At 38.3% G+C, this 14072-nt stretch overlaps 1 long non-coding RNA gene across 2 annotated transcripts; it reads left to right on the forward strand.

The window, feature by feature from the left end:
• The first annotated feature begins 12 nt into the window (after positions 1-12).
• Positions 13-5653, forward strand: LOC113487770. Of its 2 annotated transcripts, none has more exons than XR_003399846.1 (3): positions 13-224; positions 523-621; positions 2174-5653. It is a non-coding gene; the product is annotated as an uncharacterized LOC113487770 (long non-coding RNA). The 2 variants fall into 2 exon arrangements; XR_003399845.1 differs by having other exon boundaries at positions 13-197.
• Positions 5654-14072: the final 8419 nt, after the last annotated feature.

Below are 14072 nucleotides of genomic sequence, written 5' to 3' on the forward strand. Positions count from 1 at the left end.
CAGTGTGTTTGTTTCTGCCCCGCCGCGCCCAGGCCGCAAACAAGTATTTGAAAGCCTGGCGTGAACAAAAGGGAAAAAAAAAAAAAAAAGACCCGAAAACTGAAGCCCGCAAACGGCGGTGTTTAAGTAGAGAGTCGCCCAGAGAGCGCAGGGCCCGGAGGAGAGCGGATACTTCCCCGAGTAAGGCCATGTTGAATGTGAGAGCCCTGGAGCGCCGAGCACGAGTAAGGGGGCGGTGAGAGCCGGAGGTCTTAAAAACGCTGCTCACAGGAAGGCCAGCAGGCTGTAAATACCTTCATGCCACCATTTTCCCCCTCAGAAACTTGAAAACAAGTGACGATTCGGTAGGCTTACAACTTCTAACGTCGCTTATAAGGGTACTCGCACAGCCAGTGTTTCCAGAGCTGCCTTTTCATATTCTCCCAAGGATGAGCCTCACTGCTTCAGAAGGCATTAGAGAAAAGAGCAAGTCAAGGAAAAAAAAATAAGGGAACATAAAAAAAATTAATTTCTGTTTTACAGACTGGGCCTCATACAAACCAGACAGGACACACATTACCAGGATGGAATCATTTCACACCAGCACTGGCATACTAAAACATTGCTACTTAATAATATAAAGTAAGTATATATACAGTCTAAATCTGGGTGTTTTTTTCCCCCCTATTTGTTTATATTTTGTTAAGAGGTGAAATTACCTAAGCAGGTTTACAAGAAAAAGTAAAAAACCCTACGTTATACCACATTTTGAATTAAAAGCCTATGCAAAAAAAAATAAATATGCTGTAATACTAAAAAAAAAAAAAAATTTAAAAGACCAATACTTTTTCAGCAGACTGCCCTTAGTAGCTGCTCACTTCCCCAGAATTTAAAGGAAATTGTTCCTCGCCCTCATGCCTTCTGGGAAGGGAGGCGTGGCTACCTGTAATTAGTAAGAGAAAGAATAGGTTTGCCAATTAAACCATAGGAAAGTGGGTTAGCTATTATTTAGGGTGTCTGTTATGAATAATTATTAGAACCTGGTATGGTTAAGCCTTTGTTTTATAATAATCAAATTTTTGTTTTTAAATAACCTGCGTACTGTGCTAAAGCTTTAATTTTTCACCCTGGGATTCACAAATAACAAAATAACAAATTTACTGACAATAGAATAAAGGATTCTTGAGTTATAATCCCAAATTTTTTTATATTCTCTTCAGTAACTGCAGGGAAATAATTTCATTTTACCCCTAAAAAAAAAATACATGTATGTATGTGCATAGTGGACAGGAATTACCCATCAAAATCTGTGGAACCACACGTATACAGGATGGGGATGTTCTTTAAATTAGGGCTAGAAATTCATCTAGCATTTCTATCTAGAAAAAAACTGATTCAATGTGCGTGCTTAAGAAACACCATAAGTTTTTTAGCTATTTGCAAAGTTTTCTAGAGATTTCTAAAGCAATTGCACACAGTACTGCAGTATTTATGTGAAAAAGTCTCAGGGAAGTTTGTAGTAGGCAAGTTGCCTGATTTTTTAAAATTAATTTTTTTGTAGTTAGTGATTGCTTTTATGCACAGCAGAGGTTATAATACCTTTCTGGGGATACACCATGATTTGTGTGGAAAAGAATGACCACTTACTACATCAGGGGGAAAAAGTATGATAAAGAATTTTTAAAAAGAAAAAAAAAAAAAAAGAAAAGAAAAAGAAAAACCCTTGCTTTGCTAGGAAAAATCTGTAAGTCTTAGGAGATCTTGTGAAAAATTTTCAGCTAACACTCGATCATATAGAAGAATTTTGTGTAATGAACAAAAATAACATTCTGGGGTTCATAACAAATAGTAAATCACCCTTTGTTGCTTCGAGAGAGTAGCGACATCAGGATTTTGTTATTGGACTAGGAGAATTGTTGTGTGAAATGACTTTATCATAATAAACTAGTGCATGCTTATTTCCCATCGCACATGTCTTACCATATAAATGCTGCTTTTCTTCCTTATAATTCTCTTATGTGCTTTTAGTAGTGGGACAATTATAGTACCTAAACTTGGGGGTTTTTAAATAAAGTACATATTGAGATCCTCTCCCAGGAATTTCTGTGGTGGTTTTTTTTGTTTTGTTTTGTTTTAATTTTAATTTTTATGCATTCTCTGTTTTATGAGAGCTAAAGGGAATTTCTGTCCACAGGTCTGTGCTCTGCCATCTCTTTAAATCCATGGAATCTGGGTAAGGAAACCAGACCAGCCAAATGTGTTTGTACATGCTGACTATGACCGCATATACAGGTAACTAATTTTTCACACCACATCTATCCTTTTGTAAAAATACAACTGTTGCAGTAGTTCCTGTTTCTGATACAGTGACTTAATTATATTTTATTTGCCAGTGAAAAGTTTGATACATAGTTACTCTACTGGTATGAAGAGGGATTATGAAGACTGGAAATGGTTGTTTATGGGGTGGAGGGTTGTTTCAGGTGGGGTGGGTGGGTTTTTTTTTTTGTTTCATTTTATCAATCTCACTGCAGAAGTCACTTTTGTTGCATTTTAAAATCTTTCAGGAGAATCACGTGTTACTGTGTGCAACACAGTGTTTGATGTCTTCATGTAGTCCTATGCTGGACGCTACTGTATACGCATTACCTTTAATTTTTAATTTTTTTATTTTTAATTTAATTAGTTTGAATGTGCATACAGATACATAAACTGTCCTAGATTGTAGTATTCAGTGGAAAAGCATGTAAATCTCCAGAAATAAGTGGAGACTTCTTTGATGCATGAGTTTATCTGTTTCTGTACATTTCAAAAATATTGCTTGTAACTAAGAATTTAGCTGAAAATATCTGCTAATACCTGAAGATCTAATATGCATAATTAACAAAACCACTTTTTTTTTTTTTTTTTTTTTTTTTTGTTAGTCCACCTTGAAGTAGCGAGTGTAACCAAAGCAAATTAAAATACCTGAAATAATGGGAAACGTAACTCACACAATTTCACAAAATTGTGAAACTTCTCAAACTTGAGGCTTCCACATATGCTAGGACTAGGTTAGCTGAAGGAAAAATAGAATTTTTTCTCCTGAAGCTTGGCTTAGATCTAAAGAAAACGTCTCCTGTAAGCAGGTTGCTCCATAGTTCTCAGTTGCAAAATTTCTTGCACCTTTTTCTCAATCAGCTGATAGTAACCCCTTTATAGAGAGCACGCTGTATTAAATGAATCTTTAGGCAGTTTCACTAGTTTGTGTGTTTCTTCAGCTGTTTCAAACACGATGACAAAACTAGCCAGAATCTGTCATACCTGGTATGCTACTGGAACACCTGGTTTTGCAGCCTGCTTCAAGACCTGTTTGTTACAGCGCTGCTATAGCACACTGGTGGCGAGGCTGTGAAAAATCATTGTCTCAAGCCTTTTGTGGAACACAAAGAAATTGGTTGTGAAAATTAAAACTGGCTGTCTCAGGATTACTGTGAAGCTTTTCCAAATGGGGAAGGGTTACGCCATGTGTAGTTTTGTATTTTTACCAACTCCTGATTAATAGGGCATCTGCTTAAACAGAACCAATGATTGCATCCACATCAAAAGTTGCTTTCTAGCTTTCAGCCTCCAGGCTCTGCTTTCACTCTTACATGAGTGTGACTGCCATCAACAGGTAAAAATGAAGGCTACTGGGAGGCTTTAAAATATCTGTGCGATACAGACTTATGAATCTTGATAACATAAATGCCATTTTAGTTCCGTCATCTGCAGAGCTCTGTATAAGAGAGGAGAAGTACTTCCAGGGAGTGAAAGTCCTGGAATGTTTCTTACATACCAGTCTGCTCGCTTATGTGTCACGGTCAGCAGGTCTGTAAAACTGTCTCACATCTGCAGGATGTCACATGGTGGAACTCTGTGGCTCAGATAGCCACGTATGTCCTGTTCAGACATCTGCTGTTCAGAGGCAGTAACCTTCAATCAAATGTGCAGCCCAGACAGGTTATGTTCATGAACGGCTTCATGACATAGCTCATATGACAAGTAACCATGTTTGAAAGCTGTGGAAGCTTCACCTTAAAATTAGTTTGGTTTTGCCCCATTGCTAATCAATTTAAGGTGATTTGCCTCTCAAAGCCTTATTGCATTGTTTAGAAACAGTGAAATATAGTCACTTAATGATGCCGTAGGTACTGCAGTACTTTGGGAGGCATTTGTATCAGATTTTTATCAGTGTGACAGTTAAAAAGGCAACAGCTGCTTTTCTTAGGATGCAGGAGTAGGAAATCTTGTTCAAAAGCAAAAAGATACAAGGACAGGTACTGCAAAGTCCTGAGAAGAGGTATTCTTGTTCAGCAAGGAGAGCAAGGATGTAACTTGGTCCCCAAGGTATTAATGAGTAAGGGTTTTATTTGCAAGTGAAATTGCCATTGCACCTTGATTAGAAATATGCCACATTGATGTTTTATTGATTGTTTTGTCAGGATTTTCTAATTTCCTAGAAAGGAATTCATTTTTGCATACAAATAGCATTCTTACTGCATTGTTATAATGAAAAAATTACATATTGTTATCTGAGTAAATATACTGCATGATTCTTAGGATAACTCAAGATGCTCATGGACTCTGAAAGAATAACTGTCACCAAATAGTCTAAACTATGTTTTCTAAAGAACGGGTGAAAAATCAGCACTTCTCAAAATGGCATAGCTCCTCAGATGGCATAAAAATACTGCAGAAGTAATAAATAATTATATTTTACCTACTTCTCTATTTGTGACTTCAGGTGAGTGTTTCTAATCAACTTACCCAAAATAATAACTCAAAAGGACCACCTCATATTCCAAAATCACACCAGCACTATTTCCTATTCCAGAATATTTTGTCTGCCTTTGATTGCCATAGTGTGCATTCTGTTAAACTTGCAGAGATTCAGAGAGATGTTCATGTGATTTTGATCTTGTTTGAAGTTCTCACTCCCTTTAGTCCCCAAAGCAATCCAGAACCCCTGTTTCTCCTGTCTTTCCACCAAAATTAAATGAAGCTTCTACAATATTTCAATTTCAGCTCGGCTTCAGTCCCAAGTCTGTTCAGAGGACAGGGTACTCTCTTTTTATTAGAAAAAAACCCCAAAACGATTCAGAACCATTCCAACTTGCTGTTATTTGCTAGTTCTTTAACAAGTGAATGAAAATCATGGCTGCTGCTTTCTGAGGAAGGAATAGCAGAGTATCAAGATTGTTCATTAAACAAATTAAATAAATAAAAGCATACTGAATAGAAATACTCAGTGAGGCCAGGCAGAGCAAGAAGTAGGAGTAACTCAGTCTCCTTAGTTACATTCTGCATTCTCACAGTTTCTTTCAGTTTGCCTCTTACTATGGAACAAAAGAGTTATTTTAAGCAAATTCTGAGAACAAAGCATAAAATTAGCAAAAATGTTTTAGTCGGAAGGGAATATAATTGACAAGATTCTAAGGCAGGGGGAACTAGTTTCGAGAGTCTTCATGTAATTTATGACAGAAAAAGGCAGGAAAAATCCATATACCTGAGTTTCCTAATTAATACAGTCTTGGAAGATGATACTGAACTTCTTACTTATGGTATGGATTAGAATGGTTTATCTGTGACATGGACTCAAGAAGAGGAAATTCGGAATTGTTGAGACACTTTGCAAGTCGCTTCAAAATCCTTCGAAAAAATCCATCGTTGTCTGTAAGCAAAGCGAAGTAGAGTTGTGAAAGCCCACAGCTTTCCTGTGGATTTCATTCTACTGCATCAGTGTACATCTATGTTACTGTGAATGCAATGAGCATATCTATTACATGACTCTCTTTGTAAATCTCATTCTGGACAAAGGCAGCATAAGCTACATGGAGACAGTATACGCTGGTCTACATATGTCATGAGGGTGTTACATGTAGTCTTGTTTTCTCATCAATTCTGGCTGAGGTAGTTTTATTTCCAGGGGAAAACCTCCTTGTGACCCATCCAAAAAATCAATACCATATGCATCTCTGACTTCAACAATCATAAAAATGTATTGCCTACTTCCTGAGGGTGATTGTTATGTTTAGCATACCTTGAAGCATTTTCCAAAGCCAAAAAATATCACTACTCTTGTCTTAGTTGTAGGAAACTGATGCATAACAATGTGAAATTATTTAGCCACTACCTCCCAGCAAGAAAGAAAGAGATGAAATGTTAGAGCTGCTTGAACCTGGATGTAGTATTCCTTGCGTTCAGTGACATAATTTTATACTGTGATACAATCTCATGGTGTGATACAAATATATGATTTTGTAATCCATATATATACTTATATACATATGTATACTTATATATGTACTTATCCATACATATAACAAAACAACAGAACTTCTCTGCTGGGAGTAGGCTCTGTTCGAGTTTTTCTGCACGTTCACCTTCCACCCTTGAAACACATATGGGTGTCTTAAGGTTGGTCCAAGCCTGTTTGTACACTTACCAACCCCTTTCTCAGTTTTTTCCCTTCTATTTATACAGCCCACTATTGAGAGAGACAGAAGAATAGGGGTTTGGTGCTTTTTTCTTAAAATCAGAATTGTGTCAGAGCTCTTTTCCGTATGCTGGGGATTGTTACAAGATCATGTTCAGTTTTGCCTTCATAGTCAAGTGTGGGTTATTAGTTTATATTTTGTGCTCTACCTTTAAACTTGACAAGCCATAGCCAAGTTTAAAGGTAGAGCTTGAGGCAAACAGGCTGCCCTACCTGAGCCAATGGATATTTTTCAACATGATGAAATCTGTTAGTGGCACGGAACAAACATAGCTGGCTTTGCAGTGGCTTGAATCACAGTACACATTGTGAGCAACAGGGGAGAATATAAAATAAGGTCTAAACATCTTTTTCAAAATCTCATATCCTGTAATGAGCATAGGTCATTCAGAGCTGAGGTGGAACTGAAGGAGTGAGTGTACAGTTATTTAGAAGCAAGTAAATGGATGTTCTCCTGTATGCACACCTAGCCTGCAGCTCTAATAGCAACAAAGGGCATTGTGATAATAATCTTAGAAATCAGATTCTACTCTCTGTGTGTGTACACATAAATGTATAAAAAACACACACATGCACACAACCAACTGCACACCTGCAGGTCTTCCTTTAAGTAAATAATCTTCTAAGTAACACTTCAGTTGCATGAATACTGATTAAGCAGTTTGAGTAGAAGCTTAAATATAAAGAAATATTTCCCTGTTTAAAGGGACTTTCCTCAAGGGGATCATTGTCTTATTGAGCAACTAAGAGAAAAACAACTGGTACCCTGGAGATGCTGAGAATTTAGAATCCACATCGAGAATTCAGCCTAGCTACTGAACTTCCCATGATGTCAGACACATCAGACCTGCAGTGAAGTTTGTCTGTGAAAAATGCCTCCAAATACAAGAAAGAATCTGCTTACCTCGGTATGTGTCGGGTTCCTATAGAACATCCTTCCATCCTTGACACAGCAGTTTCAGAAAGCGGGCACAGGTGTGTGTCCTAGTGAAGCTGCTACCAAACATGGGAATTACTGATGAGAGCACTGTTCTTTCAGAGAGCCTTACCTTATTTAATTGCTGCAGTGGAAGGAGAGCTTCAGTGCTGCTGCTGATTCCAGCATCCAGAGAACACAAACTGTATTCCCAAAGCAAAAATATTTCTGGTGGGGGGACTTGTGCCACTGTCCTCTGAGAATTTATGTTTAGTCAAGCAAAGCTGATTTGTTGATGGGTTAAGGCATGCTTAGAAAGTTTAGTAGTCTTTAATTTAATCACAGTAGGTAATAAAATTAGTAGAATCAGTAATGGATCCTGTACTTCAAAAGGTAAGTATTTATTTGGGAAAGTGTACTGGGACTGAGCAAAACAGTGGTGAAAGATAGTCTGAAAAATGGGTAGACTTCTGTCATCCACACCAAGCAAAACTGGGAACTGAATTCAGCCCAACCACTCTGTTCTTGCAGTGGTAGAGAACTCGAAGAACAAAAACCACACGCTAATCTCATTATTTCAGAAACAGCTCCAGAAAAGTCTGCGTGAATGTTGTATAAGGTGTGTAGGGATTGCTCATGGTTGTTATGACAATATTGGCTGTTGTTTTAAGCGGCCCCAAGAGCTTTAGGGACTGGAGATACAAAATGGTTAAATGACACAGCTGGGCGTGAAGTTGTGAGAGAAGCAGTAAGAATCCTCAGTCATCAGGTCCCATGTCTGTGGGTTTGGTTTGTGTGCTCCCTGCTGTGCTGGGCTTGGACAGGAAAGCTCTGCATAGAAAACCTGGAAGAGAAAATTGGTGTTAATGGTACATTAAACCACAACCTGAGCAGGCTAAACGATACAGTGATTCCGAGAAAGACCTGCATATTGCATTTCATTGCTCACTGGAGCAGAGGGAATTAGTATGAGAAATTCATGAAGATCATGGGAGGAGCAGAAAGAAGGAAATTGTTTTACAGAACTGAGCTGCAAAAGCCCAAGCTAACAGAATCAAAGTTGAGTGTTTGGGACCCCTGTCTACCCTGCTTTCACTTGCTGCTAAGAACGAAAGAACTTGCAGCAATGGTCTACACTTCTTCTGTCGCTCAAGAGTCACTTCCCATGATTAAGAGGGTAGGGAGAATCTTCTGATTTACAAAACCAGAACTCGTGACCTCTGGGATTCTGTTACAGTAAACATCCTAAAGCTCAAGCCACTTGTCAGCAAAGATCCCAATTCTGCAAAACCCTTTCTTGCGAGCACCTGTCAGAAAAAAAAAAAGCGCTTATAAAATTCATGTCTCCAAGCAACAAAACAAAACACACATAAAGTGAAATATCTCTCTAGCCACTACCCAAGTGAACTGGCAGACACCGTTGCCTAGTTAGTAGTTTCTGATTTTCAGAGGCCAAGCAGTTCTATTCCAAGAGTTCGGATGAGATTTTGAGTTACATGAACAGATGATATGCAGGAGTTTTACCCCTGTCTTAACAGCCAGAATTTCACCGTGCATGCTTGAATGCTTAAGCTGGTTATAAAAAAAAAAAATAAAAATACAAGAGCAAATACTGTCTTGAACAGAGAGGTGAGCATACACTCCCCTCACTTCAACATGAGCTGAGCAGCTTCAGTTACTCAGCACTGGATAAAAAGGAACATAGAGTTTCTCATAACTTTTAAATAAAGTTATAAAATGGTAACATAACTTTTTCATTTAATTCCACCTTTTCCCCAATATCCACGAATCAGCTTGATACAAAACTGTGTTGAAATCAATAAAATGTACTTTTCTTTTTTAGGCACTGGCTTGTGCTTCTTAGGGAAATAACTCCCGTTGACAACACTGGAAATAAGATGTGGGCTGCATTGGTTTTATGTACAATATAGACCTTTCCGTACTGTGCATTTCAAATCTAAGCATTTCCTTGGTGCTAACTATTGTTTATGAACATTGTCATTTACTTTAAAGGAAATCTAACTTAATTTTTCTTCTTATCTGTGCTTCCACTATCTTTATAACTCTTCAGCTCCCTCCAGGGGTGTCAATACATGATTTGCTATCTTAGTCGGTTATCTTGTTTAAAGAAAAATCCATTTACAGTTTCTCCTGCCTGCAGAACAGTCTTCTTGATAGATCCCCCATATAGCATAAAATAAATGGGTTATGGCTGCTTCAGGAAAGTGGGCTTGAAATTCCAAAGTGGGACTCTGTAATCTTTTGAGTTTTATTCTTGGCCTTGGTGGAGGCCAATTTTGAATGAATTATTTAGCTCCTTTGCTTTATATGTGCCAGTGGGGAATGGACACAGTAAAGCACAGTGGTGTTGCCAAATCCAGTGACACTTTCGAAGTACTTTGAGATTCTTGGATTGGAAGAGATGAAGAAGTTGTAACTATTGTTCCTGCTGTTACTGATTTCTGTTTCTCAGCTCTGGAAATAGGATTCAAAATTCATTGGCAGGGAATTGGGATGAGAAAAGTTACAATCCTTCTCCTGTGTTTTGTGAGATTTGCATGTGGAAATATCTGTGTGTGTTTGAGCCAGTAGGAAGTTTCTCTCTTGGGAAGAATTAACGTTTTAGTAAATAAACGGCAAGCAAAACTGAGTTTTTATACAAAGACAATTACACGTAATGGAAAAAAAATAAGCCCCTCTACATGTATATTTTTGCTTAGTCAAGCCAAAATATTTATTGAAGAAATAATTTTGATGGGAAATATTTTGATAAACCTTAAAACACAAACAGATTTGGACTAAGAAGTTCTAAAGGGTCAAGGAACACATTCAAAAAATAGTCAAAGTAACAAAACCCACCCACTTTCCCCAGTGGTAACAGGTCTCCATGAACAAACACGTAACTAGGAGGAAAACCCATTAAAAACCCAGTGTTCTCCAAAACCCTTTAACTTTTAATTAAGTGAACATACTAGTTTCAGAACTGATAATAAATTCTATTTGTAGGTGATTATTGTGTGTTCAGTTTTGATGTTTCATTAAAGACATTTTTACTTCAGAACTCTTAACAGCTGGAAACCAGGTTTTACATTATACCGTGAGCAACATGCTCACAAATTTCTTACCTACTAAAGCTCAGCAACAGAGCTATACTATTGCCTATGTGTGTTTAGGCTGAGTTATGCTGTTATATTACCAATGTGTATTATGCTAATCCAATAAAACATAAAGACCATTGTATCTTTTGTGACTTCTACCACACTGGTACCGGGAGGGATTTGCATTGGTAATAGAACAGCAGCAGAACAATCTAGAGAATTGTTGATGTGTCCTGTTTTGAGGTTATCCTAGCCTGCAAGTAAGTGAAATTCCCCACTAACTTTAGTGACTTCTGAAAGCTTTACAACATCCTAGAAAAGATTCAGTGTTGTGAAAGACTGACATGTCAACATGCTATTCGGCACTTCATTATAAAATAAATAAAAAAAAATACGGTGGTAAGTTCAAATAAGTGAATTTACTGCAGTATTTTGAACAGCTTAAGATTACTGGATAGTGCTTCAAAATTTAAAAAAAAAAAAAAAAAAGTAACCAAATGGTTTCATTTCTCCATCTTCCTCCCTTTTACTTAATTTTTTAGTCCTACGGATTATGGGCCAACATCAAAATGTACCTACAGATAATTGAGCTTGCAAGGGATTTAAAAAGAACATTTTAGAGAAAAAACAAACCACGAAAAAACAAGTGCTATCAGTAACGCCTTATAGTATTAGAAATATAAGAAGTGAATGTACTTCTCGCTATTTAAAACGGTTTTTAAGTTTCATTTATTTTTATGATCAGTCAATTTCAATTTTTGCATCTCCCCATAGTTCTATATTGGGGCTTAAATCCTCATAACGAATGTAATACAAACAAAGATGAACAATATTTTCAGTACTTTTAATAAAGCCGCTTTCCACTGCCAGAATTAATGTTGGAGTCAAAACTAAAAGCACTATGTGGTTTACTAATATGCACTAGTCAGCAGATAGGCATCTAGACCCAGCATCACCCTCTGGCATTTGTTATTGATGGTACTGCTATTTATTATTTATTAATCTCCATTACTCTGAGTATCTGAATGTGACTGAAACGCAATGATTCTTTCTGGGTTTTGTGTTTTGGGTTGGTGGTTTTTTTTTTTCTTGTATGAATAAGTGGGTGACATGGTAGTGATTTTAAACACTCACAGCTTCCCAAAGCAAGCAACTGCATTTGGCACCGAGGTGACTCCCCTTTTGATGCTTTCAGATTCTGATTTTGTGCCAGCCTTGTGGTGGGCTGCATGTTAGTAACACGTGTCTCATAAGAAAGCTGTCAAGAGGAGATTCAAAGGCAGTGTTCTGCTCTGTATGGACCGCATTAGTTTATTTTCAGTGGTGCTCTTGCTCAGCCTGTGCTACAGCCAAAACCAGATCTGTGTACTTCTGCCAGCGTATGCGTGGCAGTCAGAGACACGAGGGGGGATCTCGGGAACAGAAAGGTTCAGTCCAGGTGGTCTAAAAGAGCTGTAGCTCTCTGTTTGTCCCCTTCCTAGGACAACTGCTCAGAATAGTCTGTGTTCTGGGTCACATGAGCAGCAATTAGCTGTTCAGGTCTCTCCCCATTCACGCTGCAGCTGTACGGATGTCTGTTCTAGCTCTGCTGGTGAAAGGTACTGAAGCAGGTGCTGCCTCTGTTCTTTTCCACAGTATAGCATGTTCTGTTCTGGGGATAGGTTGGTGATGGAATAAACTATGCTTGGTAGAGCTTAGTCATACACACTCTACAAATACAGCACGCTGGTTTTGTTATACCAAGAGAGCATTCTTGTAGGGAACGTACACACCCTACACTGAAGCACTAGTGGCACAGCCACACATCCCAGAGAGCGCTAAGTGGGCACATTCCAGAACTGAAAACATCGTAACTACCTCAGTGTACTGCCATACTTCAATCTAGCCCCAGTGCACACATCGCTTCTGTGATCCTAGTGAGGATCCTCGCACATATATATATATATCACAAAGTACTGCCAGTTTCTACAGACCTAGCTCGGAGGTCTTCAGCATTGTGTCACACTTTAAACATCATCATTTTCCTAGTGTACTTAACATGCACTTCCAGAGCTCAGTTATAACGTAGTTCACATTTTTTCCTACCTATTTCGGTTTGAGGCTCAAACCGGACAACTGGACTGGCTGGCACTCAGCCTAGAGTCTAGCAAGGTGTTTTTAAAGGACACTGAAGCCTAGATAAAAATCTAGGAAGTGAAATTAGCTTATTAAAATTAGCAATATATTAGGCATCGACTTGACCCAGACCTGGTTTTCCATAATTTTTCTTACTCTGCAATTGTAGCAAGTTTACATTATGGCTAAATCCCCCACTGTCATCAGTAAAAGTTTTGCCTAATTCACTGTGGAAACGGGATTGAAAGTCAATAAGAGTCACTTTTATCACCTATTTTGATCAAGTTTGCTTTAGGGACTAGGCACAGCTTTGTGTGCAGTTACAAAATGCAGCTCAGCACTTCAGGATATTTTGGGGACTAAGTCTCGTCGTGAAGAATCAGTCTTTTGTGCTGCCTGTCTTGAACACTTCAGGTGTTCGAGGTATTGGCTATAAACACAAACTGCTCTACAGTCTGAGGAGTTCTCACTTGGCACAGGCAAGGCTTAAATATGTTCCCTGTTATTCTGCATATAAGGAGGTGGAGGAAGGAAATCTGGAGAGGAAGCTGAACTTCCTGTGCCAGAGATTTTTATACTGGAGCCTTCCCTGAATTCAAGACAATATAGCAACAGCTTAAGATATGAATCACTAGAACATGCCGGATTTGAAGAAAGACCCTTCTGCATCCACACACCTATGATTAGGGATTCGTGTGTTTCTGTTAATTCATAAAGAACAATCTGACTGCTTCTTGGACCTAGCGGTTGCCTCTTCCATCCCCCACCCTATCTCCAGACTGATAAGAAGCTCCCTCTTTTCTGAGTTTCGTTTCAGACTTGTGGTCAGTTTGAGCATGTGGATTAATCATGGATACATGGGTAAGTGACTGCACAAACTGAGATACGAAAGAAACAGGCACCAAATGGCCATCTCAAAGGACTAGGTCTAAGCAGACAGACAGGGGAGGTGAAAAGAAGGGCTGTAGGGAATACTACCAGCAACTGATCGGACGTATGTACACACTTGCAGTTTTATGTTTTATAATTATAAATTAACCAGTCACCAAACTAATCCCACACATGCTCAAATTAACCCCATCCTTATTTGCTCCCCCCACCCATTGCTTAATTACGTTAATATGTGTTACCTAACATCTTGCACATTGATTAAATCTTAGAGATTTTGGGCTGTAAGCTTGGTACCCAAAACAGTGGGATATGTTAGGAATTAAAGAGGTAGGAATCAATCAGAAACTTGGGTTTTTCTTTATTATTATAGCATAGTACTGAGCAGTGGGTTTACAGTATTACCAGCTACAATTCACAGAAGGAAACAAGGGCAAATATTTTTTGTCAATAACTGATCATTCTGATTGAAACCTGTGAGAGCAAGAGCATGCTTTGATGAAATATGGTTTTCTTGTTGGTGACAATGAAAAACTAGAGAAAGAAAAGGAAATATTTC

This window comes from Athene cunicularia (genome assembly GCF_003259725.1).
Source record: "Athene cunicularia isolate RWA chromosome 21 unlocalized genomic scaffold, athCun1 chr21_part1, whole genome shotgun sequence".
Lineage (NCBI taxonomy): Eukaryota > Metazoa > Chordata > Aves > Strigiformes > Strigidae > Athene > Athene cunicularia.